Source organism: Cupressus sempervirens, chromosome 11 (genome assembly GCF_028749045.1).
Source record: "Cupressus sempervirens isolate cs-2001-9-10 chromosome 11, ASM2874904v1, whole genome shotgun sequence".
Lineage (NCBI taxonomy): Eukaryota > Viridiplantae > Streptophyta > Pinopsida > Cupressales > Cupressaceae > Cupressus > Cupressus sempervirens.
In genome coordinates, this window is record NC_143128.1 from 745,637,036 (window position 1) to 745,649,223 (window position 12,188).

Sequence of the window (12,188 nt, forward strand, 5' to 3'; positions counted from 1 at the left end):
GAGCTGAGAAAGATAGAATCCAATATGTGTCGAGCATCAGTAATCAGTAAGTGTTGAGTAACACAGAATCAATATATGAATTTTTGCCTTCACAAACTTAGACATAAACCAGTTTTTAGCAGACTCAAGATGAATCTCAAAGGATCTAAAAGATAAGATCGAATCTATTACATTTCCTATGTAATCCACATGCAACCAATCAAAAAAATGGAGAAAGCACGCAAGCAATCAGAAATATGGAAAGAATTTAGCAGGATGGATGAATCTCGATCATAGATTCATACCTAACCCTAAATCTTGAAGCCTTTAAAAAGAGGATGAAACTCTATAATTTTGTGTTGAATGAGAGAGTAAGAAGTTGTGTTGGAATGCATGAAAGGATGCTCACAAAGTTTTGAAGGAAGTAAAAGGGGTGTAAGGACTTAGAGGAAGAGCAACACTATAGAATCAAGTTGATCATAATAGAGCATAAGTACTATGAATAAAGATATATTAGACCAAGAAGAATCAGATTAGATTGGATAGAACAAGGATTTGAAATTAGCAATTGAAGATTGTAAGTCATTACGTCAAGACATTCTACTATACTTTCTAACCATTGTATTAGGAGAATGAAAATCCTATGATGATAGGTTGGCTTAGCAGCCATATTGTAGATCCTTAATAAGGTTGTAAGTCCTTTAATAGGGTAACATTCAAAGTGCATGTCTTTACTTTCATTAGATATGTTAGATGTGTTGTATTTCAATTTCTTGATTCTTAATGATCTTTCCCAACTTGTAGACTTCCATTGTCAAGATCTTTTCTCAAAGTTGCAAAGATTGTCTTTTAGAGAACTAGGCTCTTATACCAATTGTTAGAATTACAATAGGAAAGGTAAACTAATTGGGGGGGGGCTGGGGGTGAATCAATAGTTTAAACTTTGGCCCATAAAACATTCACCACACATCCATCTCATACATTCAATAAGTAAACTGAAATCCCATGTAAAGCATGTTCATTTAAATCATGTAAACAAATAAACATTCACACATATATGCCATGAAATATGATTACCTAGAAACCCTCCAATGAGAAGGTAAAACTGGGGTGGGGATGACACCCACAAATCTTCACTACTGTAGTAACAAGGTGTGTCCAATGAAGGTTACAATTTTTGATCATGAGACATGATCTACCCTATAAAAGGTCTTCCTTGTTAAAGGCTTGCAATGACTATTAAGTCTCACCCTATTAAAGGATTTCAACACCCTATTAAAAGTGTGCCTTTTTAAATGACTTTAACTCATAATTTAGTAATCACCTTGTTAGAGGACTTTAATATAGCTTGTTAGGACTATTCTTCTAAGAGATTTAATTGATTCACCTATTAAAATGACTCAACATTGATCCTATGATTAGCACTTTGTTTCTTGATGATGGATCACCTCTAAATTGATGTATTCTTGATCCTTCTTGATTAGATGTCTCTCTATTGCATACTATTTCCTTCCTTAGTTCTCCTTTAACTGATTATGCAATTTCACTTCACAATACCTTAGTCACCATGAATTCTTAGTTTGTGCATGCAAACTTCTCACTTTGCTCCTTCCACATGCATATGAAGTTTTAGGGTTTGTCCTCCTTAAGAAGATCTAGGTGACTTAGGGTTAGGTATGAATCAATAGTTGTGATTCATCTATTTTGACACTTAAACCTTCACTTTTCCTAATTGGATGCATGTAACTCATAGGGATTCCAACTTAAGATTCATCCTTATCACCAAAATATCATAATTCAATTTGTAAGTCAGCTCAAAAATGGTTTACATAGTAGTTTGTGTCATTACAAAAAACTATGAGAAAACTATGTTACCTGGTATTTGTAGTCTTTGATGCTTGGCATATATTGATTTTTATATTGTGACTCAACATCTGAATGACTCGACATGCACTACTTACTTGGCTTCTATATCACTCAACATACACTGTCTGCTCGGTACTTGAGTGACTCGGCACATGAGTGACTCAACACTCTTTGTGAACTAAGCATGCTCTATTTTATGCATGTTGTGCTTGACATGTGCTAATTTTTTGGTATGAACTAAGTAAATGACTTAAGTGTGTAGACACTCACTTGTCAAAACCAATCTGACATCAACAACCTTGATCAAGATATCTTTATGTGTAGGGGATATCTATAATAACTCAAGAATGGAGATATACGTAGGATTTTTTAGCAATTGATTCACCAAGTTATATTTGGTAGGGTTGTAAATTATGGCAAGTTGTTTTAGGTTTGTTGTTATTCCTAACAATACTACCCTAGTAGCTTGTTGTCTAGTGGTGACATTTACTGGTTGTTTCTTGTATTGGTCTTTTACTATTATAACATTCACAAATTCCTCAAACCTGAATAACATCTTGATGGTATGGTCATAGTTTTGGGTATAGTTGACCTTTTCATTGGTAGCTTTACTTTACTAGCTCTTGAAGATTCCACTTTCTCATGACTCATGAAGGGATTTTTAAATGTGGTATTGTTGTCATTGGTTTGGAGGTTATTCGCATCAATGAGCTTATCATTGATCAATTTTTGGATGGCATCCTTAAAGGTGAGGCAATTATTTGTAAGATTCCCCTAGTTTTGATGATAGGTGTAGTAATTTTTATCACTCCACCATTTTGGCTTAAGTAGGGGTTCATATGATTTAGCCTTGGGAAAAATAATAAGTTCATTGTCCAAAAGTGTCTTCAAAACATTCTCATAAGTATCACCTATTGGGGTATATACTCAAGGTGGTTTGTTGGTATACCTTGTTGGTGGGGGGACCTAATTATATGCCACTTATTGGTTTGACATGTTTCTTATGGGTGACTAAGTATTCCCACAAAAATAGTTGAGGATTGTTTGTTTGGGAACAAATTGTACTAACATTATTATTTCTAGGAGATGAATGTTGCCTCATATTGTTAGCATCTATAACCCCATCATTCACCACATTCTTGTTGTTGTTTTGCCAAGAGGTTTTTTTTTTTATCAGTGGAATTATTGGTAGAGTCATTGGAGGAGGAAGAGTTGTTAGGAAACCCTTTTCCATATTTATAAATTTTAAGGCTATCATTATTAAGAAAAGTTGCCTCTGCTTTTGTAGCATTTTCAAGTATTGTTTCAAATTTATATGGGCATTGGCATTGTAACCAATAATTCATTGGCTTAGTATTCACAAAAATGGCAATATTCTCTTTCTTGGAGATGTCTCAATTATATTTGGTGAATATACATCACCATTTTTGGAGGAAGTGTTGAAAACATTCTCCTAAGAGTTGTTTGGTATTATAGAGATCTATCATTGTGACCTCTTTCTCGATGTTATAAGCATATTGTGTGACAAACAAAGAAGCTAGTTGGTCAAAAGTTTTGATATTAGATAGAAGTCTTGAAAAGTAATCCATGGCTTGCCCCCCTAAGCTCCATGGAAACAAGAGCTTTAGGTAAGTAGTCTCATGTATGAATTTTATACTTAACATATAGAATTGTCTAAAATGATCTTCGGGATCGGATGTACCATGATATTTATCATACTTTAGGGTTTGCACATTTTGTGGGAAGGGAACTAATATGACTCTCTTGTTAAATGGGATAGGGCATATCTTTTCTAGACTAAATTGTGTCAGTTGGGTCTTTTCTTGTCATAGGGTATGAACTTCCAACTCCATAGCTTGCAGTCATTGAGTAACAACCTCAAAGGGTGTATCATCATGGTATTTATTTATATGAAAAATGTCAAAATCTAAAGGAAATTTAGCACCTCATTCTACAAGTAGCAACAAGGATCATTCTTTATTTCATTCCATCATTTTATCCATTAAATCAAGTATATAAGGGTCTTGTTGAAGTTCATTAATTTTTGCATTGTAATACTTATCACTCCTTAGTGGGAATAGGGAAGACATCTTAGTTGATGATTATTTTTCCTAATCTAATTGTTCAAATGGGTCTAATTATTCAACTTGGTCCAGTTTGGGTGTTTGATTGAGGTATATTTGGTTAATGAATATGGATGAGGAGTCAAGTTCAATCTCTAGATCAAATGCATTTGGTGATTGTGAGGAATCTACAACTGCAACCTTTCTGGATAGTCTTGCACTCATTCGTATGGGAACTATTCTTATTTCTCCTATTCTCAAAGTAGTCGATCTATTTGCTCTTATTCTTGGGGTACTAACAAATTTTCTAGGTGACATGAGCAATAGGTATACCTTTATTCAAATTTTTTCATTCTAACAAATGAGTAAAATCTTTGGACTAAATATGAGAATAAAGTTTTTTAAAAAAATAAAAAAGGTACTCAAACAAGACAAATCACAATGAGCTCTTTAAAGTTGGGATGAGAGGATGAAAATATCTTGATGTTTAACTATAAAGAAACTTAGTGATGTTGTTTGATGGGACCTGAACTTGGTTGTTTGTAATCAACAAGATAGTGTTAAACCTTTTTCTTAAATTAGACATTATGGTCTTTCTGATTCCTTCAAGTAGTAGAATGTAGTTCAAGAAAAATGGTATCCAATTAATTTTTGCTATGTGGAGTGAAAGTAGCCTTTTTTGGCACTTTTTTTTTCTTTCAATTTCAAATATGCTATTCCAAGTGATGGATTGATTGTGAATGGTTTTAAATGGGCTAGCAACTACAAAGTCTTATTGACAGTGCTTTTCTAAAATTGTCCAAATTTTTACCTCTCTTAGAAAGAGAGCTTCCCACCTAATAGCTCTTATTTTCACTGAGCTTAATTTTATATTTTATGGTGAAAATACTGAATTGATTATTAGGGTTACATATACCTTGTTTCCATTTGTAGAGAACACCCTAGAAATATTTTGCTCTGATCCAATTATTTTTATCAATTGTCCCAAGTATGTGATTTAATGCCCTTAGATTAGAATTTCATGTCACATTGCATAAATATTCATAAAATTGATCTAGGCCCTAACCCTAGGTTTTTGAAATCAAGCAAGTTTTTTATTTTTTCTTTTGACATCTTCCTTTAGGATGTTATGATGAAGGGGTTAGTGAAGCATCGTAAACAAGTTTTTTCTTTGTTATAATCTTGAAATAAATATGTTGTCAATATATCATGAAAGGTTTAATTTGTCTTCTAGATCATACAACTTCCTTTGTGTCATAAGATCATGTCATAGTTTTAAATGGGTTAGTGAGCAGCCATCCCTGACATTATGACAAAAAAAATCATCATGCAATCATGACCAGTGACAAAGGATGCTATGAGGTACCAACAATAATAATATCATAGAGGTTTTAAAGGTGAGTAATGGTGATAGTATGCTTGCAGATAGGTGTCCAATTTTTCATTGGTCAAAATATAGATATGGATACCAGGTGTGTGCCTAGCTAGAAAAAATAGGACCAAAGGAAATAATATATTATTTTGAATGGTTCATCATAAGATCTTATGACAAAATAAAGTGTGGTCTAATGATACAATAGACCGGTGATTGTAAGATCATGCATGAAAATTATATTGACTATGATGCTACAATGCAAAGGGTTAAACATTATCAAAGGATCAAAGAGGTCCCAAACATAACTAGCAATGTTATGAAATAGAAAATGAGACTATGATCATAAGATCATATAGTGGGAAAGGTCAAGCTTCGATGCTATGAAGCTTTTTGTTGTGAGATCATGGAAGGAGAAAAGTTTAGGGCCAATGCCGCAACAATGAAGGGATTTTAAGATCATAGAAGGGATTTTCCATGGGTTTTGACTGATCAACAAAGGTCTTTAAGGGTTTTCATATCATCAGAAAACTAGTTTTGCAACAATAAGATGCTATGAAAGGTCTATTCATTAGTTATTGTCATAATATCATAGGCCATATTTTGACATTAAAATAAAAGCCATTTCTCTAAGCTGAAAACAATAGTATAGTTCTTGACCAATAGGAATTAAGTGTAGTACAAAAAGTGCATTGTTGGATAGTAATGGCAATGCTCCACTAAGTTGACAAAATGGATTGACATTGTATTTCAAGCATGCTAAAATCAATGCAAAGTGAACATTTATTTACATGCATTAATTTCTAAATATTTTCCCACCTCACAATCACAATTTGCCAATTGAAAAGAGAAGAGAATTTGAGTAGTATCAAAAAATTTCAATGAACTCCAAATTATTATTTCTAGAGCTTTTGACATAAATTTAGTTTCCATATTTGGTGTTTAATTGCATAGTATCAAAATGTTTGACGAAGAAGAAGAAGAGATTTGAATCTTAGACATGGTAGTTTTAGAACCTTCAACTTCTAAAGGAGGCAAAACCAAACAAAAGAAACCACATAGATTTTTTGAAGAATGGATAAAGCTTTTTTGTGGTTCTTCTAATGAAAATTTTGTAGATGATTAAGCATTCATTAACCCATATGCTTTATGCAAAGATGCTATATGCCCTAAAGTTACAAGTTCAGAGCTTTTTAGATACTTCTATCATAATAGGGAGAAGAAAATTCTTACATGCAACCCTTGGAAGAAGAATCTCAACAAATTGATATTTTTGGGGGTCATTGTAGATGTAGACATGATGAAGGCCTTGTTTTGGTGCTATAATCTGGCCACAAAATCATTCTATAGGAGGGATGGAACTATCCTCTATACCCTAGATAGAGAATTATTCATGGAAGCCTTTGGATTAGATGGAGCTATAGGTCAGCCTATAGATTTAAAGGATTTACAAAGGGAATTTGAAGCAAACACTAAGGCATATGTCAGTACATCAATGCTACAACATATTCCCATGGATTTGAAGAAAGTGGGTGATTACCCTAAGAAGGATGAGAAAATGATGCCACTAGACAAATTTAAGAATTATTTTGTTAAAATTGTATATGGTGTCCATAAAGTGATGGGTAAGGATGGGTTTGATATGGTCTATGGAGTAGACTTCATAATTACAACAGACGTAAAAGACTCCTACCATGTTAGGGAACATGATTATGTAAATCATATTCTAGAAGTGATGAAAGAAAATATTGCCATGACTCAGACCAAAAATTTAAAAGACTTCACTTTCTATCATTATTCATTATTGATGCTTGATACTCTACAAGGACATAGGATACATCAATTATGATTTCATTGGTTAGACTTTTGATGTAAATGGAGATCTACCAGTGCAGCTATGGACATGGGTATGGGACAACACTTACCATTTCTCTAACTCTCTCTCATTTTTCAATAATTTTAGTGCTATAATTATGAGAATGTTAGATCCAAGATACTTTAGGGATCCTAATATTTTGTAAGGCCTTTTGAGACTAGCCCTACTTCCTAAGGGAAAGAGACTCAACTACAATTGGGGAGATATTTTCTTATTTCCCACATTTTGTTTAATGAGATTTTATGGTTGTCCTCAACCACCCCATATATTACCTAAGTTTATCCCTCCTAGATTAGGAATAATTGAATTCATTTGGCAATTATCTATGGTCAACATGGAATATTTGGGACCTAAAGTTGATAGAGGTACATTTTTCATAGATGCTTTAGAATTGAAGATTTTACAATTAGCAAAGAGGGCCTAGATGAGATTCATTCCTTTCACCATCACTACAATATGTCTAATGGCCCTTACAAAATGTATGACCTTGATTTTTGAATGAGGGTCACCCTTAAAGAAATGAGACACTATGTATTGCCAAGCACCAAGGAATTACCCCATGAGGATGTCATTCCAAAGATAATAGTGTAGGGTGAGATAGCTGACAAAATATCTTGAATACCATTATTGAGAGGGATAATTTATTGAGGAGAATGGCTTCTTTGTAAAAACAAAACAAGAAATTGAAGGAAAGATCTTCTAATATACATTCTAACATCTTTGGAGACATGGATGTTTTAAAGTCTAATATTCAAAAGTAGGAATAACTTCTCAATTAGAAGGAGGCCCATGTTGTTATAGAGGTTCAGTCTTACAAACCATTAGAGACTAGAGTGGAAGAGGTCAATAAGAAAAATTTAGATAAGGGAAAGAAAAAGGTTGTTGGGATACAAATCAATGAACCCAATCCTCCTAATAAACTCACTTCTTTTGCTATGTCAAGACTTGACCTAGATTTGTAAAAAGCTAAAAAGGAAAAAGAAGACCTAGCAAAGGAACTGGAGAACATAGAAAATGAAGCTCAAGAAGTTGAGACTGCAAGAAAGATCTAGTTCATTAAGTCAAAATCTACCATAGCTATTCATCTTGGCCAAACTTCACAAGTTGTTCCTACTATATCTAGTTTTGGTTCTCTAACAATAGGCCAAAGCTCCTCACAACTAGCCCCCTTTTCAACTTCTACCACAACTAGAAAAATTATTGTTGCTCAACAAACCTAAAAAACTCAAATTCTAGTCTAAAGTTAGCCTACTCAAGCAAGTACTTCAAGTATCCCAGTTTCCCAAAGGATACCAATTTATATGGAAAAGTATAGACAGATGTCTTTCCTAGGTACCCCTAGTTTTCCTCATCCTATCTCAAATGACCTTATGGCTAAAGTCACAAATTTTGCTGGAAATAATTCTATTACTAGTGAAGACCACCTCAAAAATTTCATTGATATGTTGAACGACTATGAGGTGGAACATGAGGATATAGTGATGAAACTTTTTGTTCATTCACTAATTGAGGATGTTATAGATTGGTTCAGAAGATTGCCAGATGATAGTATCAAATCATGGAAGGATCTTGAAACAATTTTCAAAGGACAATATGGTGATAATACTAATGCTTGTTTCATGCTAAATGACTTCAAAAACATCAAGAAGAATCCAAATGAGTCAGCTTTTGACTTCAATGTCAAATTTCAAAAAGGTTATTGTAAGTTATTCCAAGTGATGAGATTAAATGAACATCTTTATCTTACTACTTATTCAATTCTTTTGATAGCAATATGGCTTATGTTCTTAGAGAGAAAGATCCAAAAATATTAAGGGATTCTTACACAATGGCTATAAATATTGAAAACAATAGAAGAGCTACTGGTAAACTTGGGAAAAAGGATGACCCTAAATTGTTTAATCCTAGGGGTAAGAGAGACAATAAAAAGCCTATTATAGGAAAGAAACCCGAGGAGGATACAATGGGTCAAGTTTTAAGTTTACTAAAGAAGTTAAATTCTTCAGCTTACCAAGAAAACAAACCAAATATTGCAGAAAAGGTTCCTTTTAATAATAATTTTAATTGGCAACCTAGGATGCAAAACTACCCTTATACAACTCAGTGGAAGGATGGTAAGCTAGTCCCAAATGTCACTCAAGGAAAAAATGACAGAGGAACACTAGATCCTTCATGAAGAAACTCTATAAATATGATTGAAGATGTGCCTTGGTGTATTACTTGTCGACCTCCTCATTCCCCTAATTTTTGTGCTATGGCTCAATCTTTTGTTGCAAATCAGCAAGTACAAAATGATGAAGAAGTAGAAGGAAATCAAGAGGATGTCACATACAATATGATTCATCTCTATGATAGTGATGGAGAATCTAATATTAAAAAATATAAACATGATATTGCGAACCAAAGAGATTTGTGTAATACATATCATCAACAAGTGTTCTCTGATAACACAGATTAGGATGAGAATGTTATATGTAACACTTTGACTGCAAGTAATCATATAAATTTGAGAAAACCTTCCAAATAGGAAATTCATAAGATTACTTCAAAAATGGTTGCACAAGTCCAAAGTACTTATAAATTGAGAAATAGAACTATAAATGGGGCCGTTGTGAACCGAGCAGGTATTTTTATCAAAAATACTAATACAAAGGTTACTATTGAGATTAAGAAAGATATTCCTTAGACTTCTAAGATCAAAGAAAATAAAAATAAGAAGTGGGAACCAAAAAGGAGGGTACATTTTCAAGAAGTTGAAGCTACCAAGCCAATTGTATCAACAAAAGCATCAAAACCTGTGATTGTCAAGTAGAAGGAATCATCTATTGTTCAAACTCCTGTACCCACAAGTATTAATGCTAAACTTTCCAATTATGATCCAATTGATATAATTTCTATGTTGTCACAAATTACTATCAAGGTTCATTTATCAAAAAAATTTAGGATAAAGGAACACAAGGATAAGGCTATCTCGTGGCTAGGAGGGATAAATAATAATAATGTTGTTACACGAGAACCAACAATTACACAACAAATCCCATTCCTAACAAAAGAAAAGGAGGATAATGGTGTCATGTCCCAAATACCCCCAAATTTATCTAGATAATTCATCAGTTGCATATTTGTAGGACATTGACCCTTTTTTGCTTAGCCTAGTCATAAAGTGTCGAATTTTAAAGAACTGTATGATTGATTCTAGTGCCTCAAATAATATAATGCCTTTTAAGGTTATGGAGGCCCTTGGTCTAGGAGTTGACACTAGGCAAGGTATGTGCAAGGCAATGGATGCTAGAGAAGTACCTATCGTAGGTACTATTAATGCTTTAACTTTAAAACTTGATGCATATCTTGATGAAGAACTAACTATGTCAGTCCTAGTGGTAGATATTCCCTCTCATTATGGGATTTTGCTTTCTAGGAAGTGGAGTGCTGCAATGTGATTTGTCATATGTTACTTTTCAAGTAGGGGAAAAGGCTATCAAGGTCAATAGAGATCCAAGAGTAACTTACATTTTTGAAGAAAATGTGACAAAGATACAACTTGTTTTAGAGACACAAATGTGAATGCATATAGAGCTGAAATGATCATCCAAGAAGTTGAAAAATTGCTTGCACTAATTAGATAAGAGGTCACATGCTGTATGGATTCTCCAAAGTTATGGAGCATGTATTTTGATGGTGCAAGCTCAAAGGAAGGATCAGGAGCAAGAATTTTTTTTTCAAGCTCAATTCTACATGTACCAATAATGTTGCAAAATATAAGGCTTTATTGTTAGGAGTAAAAGTTGTAGCACCATGGAATCAAGAAAATACATGTCATAGGTGATTCTGAGTTGATTATCTCTTAGGTTAGAGGAGTCTATGTTTCAAAAAATAAAAGATTGAAACAATATAGGAATATTGTCTAGGATATGATTAAGTCATTTGATGCCTTTTGAATAATGTGCAAAGACACAAGTAATAATAAAATGGTTGATTTATTGGAAAATATGGCCATAAAACCTAATGACATCATTTGATGGTGTATCTACTATAGAAGTGCAAAACAGACCTTCAATCCTAGATAATGTACAAAGTTGGCAAGTTTTTGAAGATGACAATGACATCTTGAATTTTCTTTGTAATGAGGATAAATGTCATGGACAAAAACTTAATTGCAGCACTTGGGTAGAAGCAATAGATGGAAAAGAGAAGATTTTTGCCCAAGAAATCTTATAGCTAAAGACCAATAAGGTATCCAAGGGATTTTTTGTATTGGAGAGTTCTTTTGATAATCAAGACCAAGTGCATTCAAATGCAAAAGATAAGAAACCATAGGAGTTAGAAGAAATCAATCTGGGCATAGCTGGTTCCCCAAAGAAGGTATACATTGGTAAAATCTTATCCCTTGAGAATAGGAAATCCTTGATAAATTTGTTGAGAAAATTTAGACATGGTTTGGCATGGTCTTATGATGATCTCAAAGCCTAAAGGCATGATTTTTTCTAACATTTTATATCTCTTAAGGAAGATATAAAACCTTTTAGACATAAACAAAGACCTATAAATCCTACTCTAGCTCCTAAGATGTAGGAAAATTTATTGAAGCTTACTGATGGAGGGATAATTAAGCCAATTAGACATTCTTCATGGGTCTCTAACTTGGTATCTGTCAGAAATAAGAATGGTAACATTAGGGTTTGTGTTGATTTTGGAAATTTAAACATTACATGTTTAAAAGATAATTATGGATTGCCTAACATGGAGGCTATGCTACAAAAAGTGACTAGTTTAGACTTTATGTCCATGATGGATGGTTTTTCAGGATATAACCAAGTTCTTGTTGATGAAAAATAATAGTTCAAGATAGCTTTTACAATTCCATGGGGAACTTATGTGTATGTGAGAATTCCCTTTGGTCTTATAAATGTAGAAGCAACTTTTTAGAGGGCTATGGATGTAGCTTTCAAAGAATATATTGACAAATTCATGGTGGTATATCCAGATGACTAGAATACTTATTCTAAGAGAGCTGAAGATCACTGTAGACATC